The sequence below is a fragment of the Rhinopithecus bieti genome, unplaced genomic scaffold, assembly GCF_001698545.2.
Source record: "Rhinopithecus bieti isolate Rb0 unplaced genomic scaffold, ASM169854v2 scaffold_23303, whole genome shotgun sequence".
NCBI classification, from domain to species: Eukaryota; Metazoa; Chordata; class Mammalia; order Primates; family Cercopithecidae; genus Rhinopithecus; species Rhinopithecus bieti.
In genome coordinates this window covers 51623-64217 of record NW_016810922.1, presented here as the reverse complement: position 1 = coordinate 64217, position 12595 = coordinate 51623, and the positions used below count along the sequence as shown (strand labels likewise).

The 12595-nt window shown below is 41.9% G+C and overlaps 1 protein-coding gene and 1 pseudogene across 1 annotated transcript in view; one reads left to right on the top strand and one right to left on the bottom strand.

Annotated features, from left to right (window-relative positions):
* Positions 1 to 12595, top strand: part of LOC108542952 (BEN domain-containing protein 6-like) — a gene marked incomplete at its 3' end in the record, with an annotated part of 70393 nt that overhangs the window by 6370 nt on the left and 51428 nt on the right.
* Positions 7448 to 8800, bottom strand: LOC108542962 (microtubule-associated protein tau-like; annotated as a pseudogene).

Sequence of the window (12595 nt, the reverse complement as noted above, 5' to 3'; positions counted from 1 at the left end):
ATTCCGGCATAAACACCAAAGGCAAAGGGAAGCCTGACACTTCCATAAGGCCCACAGCATGTGTGAGCAAGAGACAGGCCCATGTGTGAGAAGGGAATTTTATACATCACTCCTGCCCACTAAAGGCTAGTAGGTCCTCCTGAGTTTTTCCATCACTAACTCTTTTCATTCCTGAAAGATCACAGCGAGTAAGGTACTTTAATAAGGTGGCAGAAACATCTTTCTCAGTACTTTCCTAGAGGCAGAAAGTTGTGGCACAAGTTCCTAATGTATGGATCAGGAAGAAACATCAGAAAGAAGAAAAGTTTCCACCCTAAGCTATGTAGCAACCAGTTGAGAAAAAGGGAGGAACTGAAGATAACTCAGGTTTCGAGCTAGGGTAGAGGAATAATTTGGAAGGAGAAGATAAAAACTGTGTTTTAGACCCACTGAGGTGGAAGCGTCAGAAGGACAGCAGTGTGAAAATATCCAGCAAGCCCATGGAAATGTGGAGAGGTCAGAACCAAAAACAGATAGGGAGTCACCAACATTGTAGTTGGAGTAATGGAAATTAATGGAAATAGAGGAAATGACTAAGGAATAGATGCTAAAGAGCATCTCAGAATCAGAACTTTGGAAACAGCTTCCATTTGTGGCCTGGAGGATAGCAAAGTGGTCGAAGCCAAGTAGGGAGTGTTCCAATTTAGTGGCTCTCTGGAACAGATGCACAAATGGGAGGCTAAGAAGGGCAAGGACTGAGGACTGGTGACTAGGAGACCTCTGGAAACCTTTCAGAGAACTGATTCAGCATGGCAGGAGAGGCTAAAACCAGACATTAATGAGTTGAAGAGGGAATGAGAGATGAAAAAGAGGAGAGGGTTGTTGTCTACAATCTTTGCAGAAATTTAACTCTAAAGGGGATAAGTAGAAAAGCAATTAAATCCTGAATAAAGGCTAATGGTGATTATTTTGTCAGGCTAAGGATATTTGAACAAGTTTCTAGGGAATTTGGGAGACGGAGCCAGAAGAGGGAGAGAAATCATTAAAGAGAGGGGAGAAGAGGACATTCTCCTGGGGATTTGTGATTTAGTAATTTGTTCAAAATACCTTGAGTCCTCCCACGGACTGGTCTTTCTAGTCTCAGGTTGCTTTGGACTCTGCAGAGTTAAAATTGAGCCTGACTAGTTAGGATGGCTCCATGCCCATGGTTTCTTCCCCATCAAATCTGGCTACTAATACTCAGACCTGAATAATGACTTTTAGGGAAAGATAAGGAATGTCTTGGAATGTAGCCTAGGTTGTCTGTGATTATTACCAATTTATATGGAAGTGAGTAAATTACCCAGTTGGTAATCACACAAGGACATTACATTGAAATATTACCCCCTTGAAAATAAGAAGGTTAGGTAAGAATGGCTCTAGCAATAAATTATTAGAAATAAAGCATACTGATTTTGGCCTGGTAACTTCCTTGTTTCTAGGTGAAGTGTTTTACATGTGCTTGTATTAAAAGGTAAAGGAGATATATCATCTGGAAGAACCTACTTCATCTAAAATAAATTTGGAGGTGATTTCCAGCCACCAGAACCAGGGAAACCATCATGTGGATAGATTACTATTTTCTTTTATCCTTCTTCTTGAAAAACAAATTTTTTGAAAAAAAATTTAGAATTTTGAAAGGAAAATAATTGTAACTTGCAGTAATATCAAATATTATTTTCAGCAAATATTCCCTGGTAAAGGGCTTTATTTTACCATAATAAAACTTTTAAAATAACTTAAAAGTATACTGAGAAAATATTGCAAATGGAATTATTTCAGATTGTTCTTTTAACATTTTAGCTATCGTAGAGCCTAATTAGATTTTGTTGTTCTACGGGTTACCAAACTGCAGAAGCCATGATAATTCCAGGGGGGTGAGAGGGGCGTTCTTTTGTGTGTGTGAACATTACAGACTTTTCAAAAAAGTCAGCTGGGTTTAGGAGCTTAAAACATCAATATAATTGAATTCATTTGCTATATAATGCTTTGCAGACAGTTTTGGAAAGTAATCATTTATTATCCACAAGCAAATAGAATTCATTTATATAGTTTCCACACTGAGTGTGGGATTAGTCATGCGGCAAAATACTGAGTCATCTGGCCAGAAAATTTACTCATAGTTGTATGCACTGCCAATGGAAAATTTGAGAGCTGTTCATAAATCAAATTATAAAACTCTTAGAGTTATAAATCACTGAGCAATATTGTTCATTACTATTCAGATGGTATAAAATATTTCCACCATTTCTAAGAATGGGCAATTTACAAAGCAAGTTTGAAAGCTGAAGGTATTGCCTTCTAGATCCAAGATGAAACTTGCCATATAAGTTACAAACATTCTACATCTGAAACTTCTACACTTCTTAAGTAAAAGATAAAAAAAATAAGGTAGGAGCTTTATCATTGCATAGCAAATGTTACAAGATGAATAAAATGTTGGTTATTATTTAAGAATTAAGTTCTAAGTTGTGTGATAATAAAACTACAGCAACATTGAATAGCTAGAGTTCTCCTATTTCTTACAATAATTCTTTGTCATTTAGGACTTTTGCATTAAATAGTTTGTGCTAATAGAGTTGTATGCTAATGCATCAATGCACTTGTAGCCGAAAAAATAATGTCACTAGGAGAGCAGAGGTACTAAATGTACCAAGGAGAGCAGAAAATTGTGATGAGCAACTGATGATTAGTAAAAGATGTATTAATAATATATAGTTCCAGAGGTTATTGATATCTCCATGTAAGGACACCCCATGAATCTAGGAACAGAAAGAAAAGTACATCTTGAAAATGTCTTTGTAGCCACAAATACTTTATGGAGTAAAACAGGGCAACAAACAGCAAACACACTAAATTGGAATATAGCAGAGTTTATATTTCAAAGAAGAAAGCCATAAAACCTAAAGCCTGTTCTTGCCAGTCCTATCTCTACTGTAGAAGTTCAAACTGGAATTCATGAGTAGGTTTCTAGAGACCTGAAATTACACGTAAAGACTTGTGTCTCATTTTGAGGACATGATCCATACCTTTCATTAGATTCTTAATGAGTTCTCCAACTTCCCCAATGAGAATCATAAGAATCATACAAATCCACATAGGTACTGAGGCTTCTGAATGCAGTATAAGTCATTTGATCCATTAACAATGGCAGCACCTGCGTACTCCTGAGATTATAAGAAGTGTCTCGGGGACTATCCGTCTATGGTTAGCAAAGGAAACTTTCTGTTCTAAACTATAAAAGTTTAGATAAGTCTACCAAGTGCAGGTGAGTGCTGCCACCCAAAGACTAAATGGAGATGATGTGCTGGGAGTTTCTTTGTCCTCTAGCATCTTTAAACACATTGGGAGAGAGACAAATGAGTCCCCTAAGGTAACTCCCACTGGGATGTCAGTTGTAACCCTAAGAGAAGAAAAGACTGTATTAATGATCTAAGACCACTTCCATAGACTTCTGTCATGGGCAGAAGGACTAACTTGATTCCTAAGCTGCCTTCATGCCAATTAACTACCCAATTTATATCTAGATGTTTGAATGGATAAGCCCATTCTAAGCCAACAGCACTAGTCCTGAAAGTTAGTCTTGGGTTCAGAGTCTGCATAAATTGCTACAGTCTTAAGGCCTAAAAGAGGGACAAAAGGAATTAGTATTAGGTTCCCAAAAACAACTCGTAGACATTCTGGTAAATATAGCCACCATTCTTCCTAAATCCTTCCCCAAGCCCACATTCAACAGTCTGCTGTGGAGTCTGCAGACCTGGCAACTGGTGCCCTCGATCCCACCAGGGTGATTCTGCACTCTGGTGGGAAGACTGCCCATCCAGCTGTTCAGTTTCACCTACTCGTCATTTCTAGCTTCCCACCAGAACTAGAATGCGATGGTTTAAATTTTTTCCTTTGCAAAAACTCATGTAGAAATTAGATTATTGTTGTAACAATATTGGGAGGTGGGACCTTTGAGAGGTGATTAGACCATGAGGGCTCTGCCCTCATGAATGGATTAATGCTGCTACTTTAGGAGTGGATTTGTTATAAAAGAGCTAGTTCAGCCTCTTCTCTCCTCTTTCTCTCTCTGTCTCTCTCTCTCCCCCCACCATCTTCATCTTCCACCATGTGAAGACAGCAAGGCACTCACCAGATGCCAGCACCTTGATATTGGACTTTCCAGCCTCCAGTACTGCGAGCCAATAAATTTCTGTTCATTATTAATTACTAAGCCTGGGGTATTCTGTTTCAACAGCACAAAACAGACTAAGACACCACTCTTGCCATGTTTGTGGACCTCAACTCCCTCCCCACCACCATATTTCCAGGATACTAGGTCTCAATGTCACATCATCATGATCACATATTGTTATAGTATGAAGCTGGTTATTTCATTATGTTACTGTCTTACTCCAGTGGGCAAGTCCAGTTTCCTGAGGTATCCCGATCTCTCAGTCTGGCTAGTTCTTTTTCCTCCAAGTTCTCTTCTGACCCTCTAGGCTTGAAGGGTTTGGTGACACAACATTCATGCATTCCACACAGAAACAGACCTTGGATCAATATGATTTTCTGGGTGCCTCAGACCCCCTCTGGGCCTAGTGGGCGCTGTTCTTTGCACACTTTCAGTCTGTGGTCACTTGTAATGAGACAGGAATCTACCTAGAGAACACATTGCAGGATTGTAGTTAATGTATCAGACTCCCTGGTGGTCTGCAGTCTGGTGAGCTGTTAAAAGTCTAGGTCTTAGTGCCTAGATTAAGGGGCACCAACAGCACCCTGGGAGTTGACAGGTATGATCATTGTTCATCTGTCCCCCTTCCCCAAAAGGCATGGAACAACATGTACCGGTCATCCTCATTACTGAATGGCTACCTTGATGTGGACCACCTAGTTATTTGTAGTAATAGCTAGCTCTTATTGAGTATCTACTCTCTGCTAAATGCTTTACATGCATTCACTCATACAATCCTCACAGCAGCCCCAAGTAGGTACTACTCTTATTCCTATTTTATAGATGAGAACTCCGGGGCTTAGAGGTGTAAGGAATAGCCTGAAGACCGCACACCTAGCAAGTGGCATCAAAATTCTTCAGCACTTCACAAACCACACAAACCATTCCTGTTGCATGTTTTTCATTTGCACTGCCTCCCTGCTTCATTTGCACTGCAGCTCTTCCCCTAAAGGAAACCCTCTTAGTTACAGCTTGCTGAGCCGCTACTCTTGCTGCTCTTGCTCTCTTCCGGCTCTCCTTAGGCTACCACTACCCAGATTAATGAAGGCCAACCCTACACTCCAGCAGAACGTCAGATGTTTCCTTGTACACACAGAGATGCGGTCCTCTCCTTTAGCCTGTGAGGAATTTGCCTAGGCCACACCTCCTAATCCAGCAATTTCACAAGACACCTTGTATTAAAAAATTATAGTTACACCCTTACCATTTCATTGCCATGTCTCCATCCTTATCACTTGGGTAAATTTGACCCAGGATCTCCAGAAAGCTGAAAAAGCTTAGCAGGGCCAAGCTGACTCCTACTTTGGAAAAGGGGCTCTATGTGAGACCACCTGGTTGTCCTTTATAAAAGAGAAAGTTATAATAATTTTTTCTTTATATTTTTACAAAAGATTGAGGTTTGTCTAATATAGACTCATAGATATCAAGGTTAATTAGCTATATTTATTGAAGCCTTCCCCTGTACTCAGTGCTATAAACTCCCCTCTTACTCTCACATGTTTGACCTAAGCTTGTATGGGGGTAATCTGGTTCAGTTTGCTTCAATTAATAATAAAATATTAATAATAATTATATTAATAATTAATATAATGTAATTGGACCCCAATCCCTACCTACGGGGCCTACTCAGTACCCCAATCACCTACTCCTCATCAACCTCACCTCATACCATCTACCCACATCCTTACCCCCCCCCACATCCGACCTCCTCAACTACTCTAGTTCACTAACAAACTAAAATATAACCTTCTTTCTGTCCACATACCCCAACTCCGCACCTCATACACTACTCGTATCTACACCACTCCCCATACCACTTAACATATTCTTATACTTAAATAAGAACTAACAGTAGCTGGATACCTCATATCGCTCTCTACACCCATCCCAATCATTAATTAATTAATTAATAATAATTACTTTATATTATTATATACCTAACATATCAACTCGTAATGGGGTATTTTATTATTCCCATTTCACAGATGGAGAAACAGAAGCACGGAAAGATTACATGGGTAGTAAGTATTGGAGCTAGGGTTGTGGATCAGACAATTTGGTTTTAGAGCCTATGATTGTAAATACTTATGTGACCTGCTTCACCATCTAATACATTTGTAAGGGTTTCAGACTGGAAGACTATCTTGAACTAACTACATAGCAAAACTGTACCTCTACCAATAAAAAAGAGTAGCGCACTAAGCTTTCTATCTTTTCATAGAAGGACAAGTTTAGTCTTTCCCTCTTTCTGTGAACAGGATGCACATTTGCCCAAGGTTCTATGTCCTGCTGACTATTCTAACAACTTCTCTACCATAGAATCAAGGACTGACAACACTGTCCCCAAATGCCAAGTCCCTTGTTCCTCTTTCTTTTTGTTGTTTTTTTGTTTGTTTTTTTTTTCAGATGGGGGCTTGCTCTGTCGCCCATGCTGGAGTGCAGTGGCATTAGCATAGCTTACTGTAGCCTCCGTCTCCCAGGCTCAAGCAATCCTCCTGGCACAGCTTCCCAAGTAGCTGAGACTACAGGCAGGCACCACCATACCTGGCTAATTTTTTTTTTATTTTTAGTAGATGAAGTCTCATTAGGTTACTCAGGCTGGTAATTCTTGGCTTCAAGCAATCCTCCTACCTCTTTGTCTCCCAAGTTGGGATTACAAGTGTGAGCCTCCTCACCTGGCCTCCTCTCAGTCTTTGACACTTCTGAACCTCGAGGTTAGGTTGCATACTTTGATCTCACTCTACCCGTCTATCCATCGTTGCTTTAATATAGCTTCCTGGGCCTCAGCTGGCTTCAAGAGATTCATCCCATTTCCTTGAGCTTTCTTCTTTGATCAACACTTGCATTCTCCATGCTTAACTGGTTTCTTAGTTCTAACTTGCCCTATGGCTAACTATACCCAGATTTGCCAATACACTGAGAGAAGATGGCCTTTTACATTCCTTTTCATTTTGATTACGAGTTTATTGACAGCGCTTTCCCTCATAGATATATGTGTATTTTTCTTTTTTTTTAATGTTTTATAAATAATATTTTATTATTAGCCCACCGATCAATTTGGAAAGATGAACTTTGCTCTTATTCCCATCACTGATTTTGAAGTCCGGAGCCAAAGCAGAGCGATAAAAGCAGGTTAAGTGATGAACAGATTAACCGAACTGCGAGGAGCAGCTGGGGGCAGAGGGCGGGGCCGGGTCATTATTCTTTTTTTTCCCACACTCTCACTCTCTCTTCTCTCCACGATTATTGACCGCCCCAGGGGCCTGATCACAAACCCTGCTTGGCCAGGGAGGCAGACACCTCGTCGGCTAGCGTGGCAAGCTGGGGCGAGTCTACCATGTCGATGCTGCCGGTGGAGGAGACATTGCTGAGGTGCCGTGGAGACGTGTCCCCAGACACCACCGGCGACTTGTTCACGATTTCCGCCCCGTGGTCTGTCTTGGCTTTGGCGTTCTCGCAGAAGGTCAGCTTGTGGGTTTCAGTCTTTTTATTTCCTCCACCAGGTTCATGAGTGATATTGTCCAGGGACCTGATCTTCGACTGGACTCTGTCCTTGAAGTCCAGCTTCTCAGATTTTACTTCCACCTGGCCACCTCCTGGTTTATGATGGATGTTGCCTAATGAGCCACACTTGGAGGTCACCTTGCTCAGGTCAAATGATTTGTAGACTATGTGCACCTTCCCGCCTCCTGGCTGGTGCTTCAGGTTCTCAGTGGAGCCGATCTTGGACTTGACGTTCTTCAGGTCTGGCATGGGCACGGGGGCGGTCTGCAGGCGGCTGTTGGTGGAAGACGACACTTGGGTGGAGTACGGACCACCGCCACCTTCTTGGGCTCCCGGGCTGGAGGGGTTGGAAGGGACGGGGTGCGGGAGCGGCTGCCAGGAGCGCCCAGGGAGCCGGGACTGCTGTAGCCGCTGCTATCCCCTGATTTTGGAGGTTCACCAGAACTGGGTGGTGCCTTTGGGGCGGGCGGGGTTTTTGCTGGAATCCTAGTGGCGTTGGCCTGGCCCTTCTGGCCTGGAGGGGCCACTCCCCGGGGTGTGGCGATCTTCGTTTTACCATCAGCCCCCTTGGCTTTTTTGTCGTCGCTTCCAGTCCCGTCTTTGCTTTTACTGACCTAGCGAGCTTCGGTCACGTGACCAGCAGCTTCATCTTTCAGGCTGGGGGTGTCTCCAATGCCTGCTTCTTCAGCTTTCAGGCCAGCGTCCATGTCACCCTCTTGGTCTTGGAGCATGGTATAGCCCTCTTGATCTTTCCTGTCCCCCAACCCGTAAGTCCCAGCGTGATCTTCCATCACATCGAACTCCTGGCGGGGCTCAGCCATCCTGGTTCAAGGCTCGCCCGATAGTCGACAGAGACGAGGACGGGAGAGGACAGCGGAGGAGGAGAAGGTGGCTGTGGTGGGGGCGGCAGAAGGTGGGCGGTGGCAGCAGGCGCTGCTATTGGTGCCGGAGCTGGTGGGTGGCCATAAGTGTATTTTTCTAAATGACCTTCATAGGGATAGGGAAATAACTTGATAAAATGTGTAATGTAGCTGATCATTTGTTTTTTTAAAATTTTACTGCTGCTTCAAGGTGGTAAGAAAGAATATCAGAGCAAGAAGAGAAATGATTGGTAGCAGGTAAGAGGGGAACTCCACTTAAGATGATTTATTAAGTTAATTATGTAAAATATGTGACTCAGCACATTCATTATATTTAGACCTAAACTTCTGATAATATAAAAGTACAAAGTTAATGGAGATAATGGTGAATGATAACCAGTTATTTCATTAATATATGATATTAGGCCAGGCATAGTGACTCATACCTATAACACCACGACTTGTATCAAAAAACTATTTAGAAATATTATTTAGCAAATAGATATGTTGATGTTGTTAGGAGCTAGGATTTTCAGTGAGAGAGAAAAATGCATTATAAAATCAAAGGATCTCTTGAGCCTAGGAGTTCAAGGCTGTAGTGAGCCTTGATAGCATCACAGAACTCCAGTCTCTGTGACAAAGCGAGATCCTGTCATACACACACAAAAATTTATATATATACATATGTGATATTAACATAGTGTATAATGGGATAGATATTTCAAAAAGAAATGATCTCATTTTTTCACATTGTAATTTATTAGATTAATATTTGAGAGTTGAATAGATCCTGATTTTGATGCATAAGCATTGATTCTTGAATCAGAACCACATATTACATTTTATGAATTTAAAAAATTGGTCTAAAAGTTATTAATGTTGTAGAATACATTTACTTAAAGCAAAAAGCATAATAATCTCATTTTGCTCTCAACTTTCAAGATGAATTGAAAGTTCCACGTTAGTCAAAAAAATGTGAAGTAGAAAACAGTTGACATGACCTATAGTCCTTCTAAAATAGAACTTTTAATTGATTTTACTCCTCTCTAGGCTTAACTCTGAACCTGTGGTTTGTTTTTTGTTTGTTTGTTTGTTTTTTGAGACTAAGTCTTGCTCTGTCACCCAGGCTGGAGTGCAATGGCACGATCTCAGCTCACTGCAACCTCCACCTCCTGGGTTCAAGCAGTTCTCTGGCCTCAGACTCCAGAGTAGCTATGGTTACAGGCACTTGACACCATGCCTGGCTAATTTTTGTATATTTAGCAGAGATAGAGTTTCACCATGTTGGCAAGGCTGGTCTTGAACTCCTGACCTAAGGTGATCCGCCTGCCTCAGCCTCCCAGAGTGCTGGGATTACAGGTGTGAGCCACCGCGCTGGGCCTGTTTTTTTAATAAATATAGGGGAAGGAACATAATTATTGGGGGGACAAGTAGTAACACAATAATAGCCAAGAAGAAAATGTTCTTGTGCAAATTTTCAGATAGTTCCGCCTGTGCCTACAGGCTTTTTATTGACAATTGATTGGGATAAGTGACACTGTGGAGCAGGTGAAGATTGCCTTCCACTTTTCCCAGCCTCTTATTTCTGTGCTATTACCTCTGTGCTATAGTCTTCTTCGTGAACACATCAAGATGAAAGCCAGCCAGCCACATTGTTTAATTTCCGATAAGACAAAGACTGAGTCATTTAGTACTTGGTTCTCTTGCCAGGTCATTAGCAACAAAGAGACTCTGGTACAGATGATGAAGCTAACATGTGGAGCCAGTGATACCAGCAATACTAGGGGTATTGATCCAGTAATACACATATAAGCATGCATGAAGAAAATAGCAAAAAAAAAACCCCTTTGCCACTGGAAATAGAGCGTGATCAGTGGTAGGATGGATCATGTCAGAACATGGAAATTAGAAATACAAGCCATATCCAATAGAACAGTAATAACCCAGTAAACAAATAGTGTAGATCAGGTACATTGTCAGTATCAGATGTCTGTAGGGAGATAACAGGTGGAAGTACTGGCAATGGAAGGAATCCACTGACTGGCAGCAAATAGACACACAGGCAGTCAGGAGGTATGAGGAGCCCTGCTATGTTGTATCAGCCAAAGTTCCGGCAAGAAATAGATGGCCCACTGAAATTTGGATGATTTGAAAAGGCTTTAACTAAGGGACTATTTAAGAAAGTGTGGGCTGGGTATAGGGAAACCATGAGGGATCATGCTGTACCTCAGGGCTAGTCACAGTGGAAATGTTACCAGCCCTGGACCAAAGGGAGAGGAAAGGCATGGTTATTGCAACCTGAAAGGAGAGGGGTACATGAAATCTGAAGTGACCCCACAGGGTGGGAGCCAGGAGGATAAAATCTCCTGACTCACTGTCCTCTCTCCCTCTGATCTCATGCCTGGACACTCATTGGCTGAACTCAGCAGGAAAGAGAGTGAGGAGCCCAAACAGGTCAAACTCCAGAGTTGGAGAGTGACACAGAGACAGCCAGAGAAAGGATCTGGAGGGCCAAAGAAAGGATCTCCTTCTCTAGCATTTAACTAGGACTATAGCCTAATAAACACTAATGAGCAAGCCAAGACTGCAGTCTCTGTGGGAATGGTGCTACAGGGCAGAAACTTAGCCTAGGAGGGCCCTGTAAGGGACTACTTGAAGTGAAAAAAGCAAAAATCTCATTGGAATTGACAACCTGTTACAAAGCTGACTTGATGATTAGTTTCTAAGTTCTGGCTTGAGCCTGCTTATGGGTTACCAACTAGGAGTGGTTGCCAGGTTCCACTGGGGACCTCAGCTGCCTCATCTGTAAAGTGTGGATAATACTTGTTGCTACCCCAGAGGGTGTCTGTGAGGATTAAGTGAGTTAGTACAGGTTAAATGCATAGAATAGCACCTTATACATACTGAATACTCAGTAAATGTTAGCTATGTTTTTATTCTTAAGTGAAAGAGGCAGGATTGGAGAGATCCGAGAATGTCATATAGGGCAGTATAGGGAACTAAATTAATTTCTTTTCTAGATAATGATTACACATATGAAAACACATGATATCACTGCTTACTCATTCAATTAGCTTCAGTAAAAGTACATCCACAAACTCCAGAAAGATAAGAATGTTTTTCTTTCTTTTCCCATCATGGAAAATATAAAATGATTCAGGTCTATAGCCCCTCAAGCATAATGTTTCTTTTCTTTTTTTTTTTTTTTTTTTTTTTTTTTTTTTTTTTGAGACAGGTTCTCACTCTGTCACCCAGGCTGGAGTGCAGCAGAAGTAACAAAGCTCACTGCAGCCTCAAACTCCTGGGCTCTTGTGATCCTCCCACCTCAGCCTCCCCAGTAGCTGGGACTATAGGTGTGGCCCACCATGCCTGGCTAATTTTTTTTTAATTTTTTGTAGAAATGGATTCTCACCATGTTGCTCAGGTTGATCTTAAATTCCTGGGCTCAAGCAATCCTCCCACCTCAGCCTCCCAAAACACTGGGATTACAGGTGTGAGCCACTGCACTTGGCGCAAACATAATGTTACTTACGCTCCTGCATAATCTCTAATCCAGTCCAAGTTATGCCATAATAGTTTGGCAGCATCGTCGAACCATCTCAAAGCATATTGACCATCTTTTTAATCATGATATTGCCAGAACAACTTGGAAATTGAAAATATTTATGTTATTTGAAAATGAGGGAAGTGGCCGGGCCTGTAATCCCAGCACTTTGGGAGGCTGAAGTGGGCGGATCACAAGGTCAGGAGCTTGAGACCATCCTGGCTAACACGGTGAAACCCCGTCTCTACTAAAAATATAAAAAATTAGCCGGACGTAGTGGCGGGTGCCTGTAGTCCCAGCTACTTGGGAGGCTGAGGCAGGAGAATCACTCGAACCCAGGAGGCAGAGGTTGTGTGAGCCGGGATCGTGCTGCTGCACTCCAGCCTGGGTGACAGAATGAGACTCCGTCCCAAAAAAAAAAAAAAAAAAAAAAAAAAACAAAGGAAAAAAAAA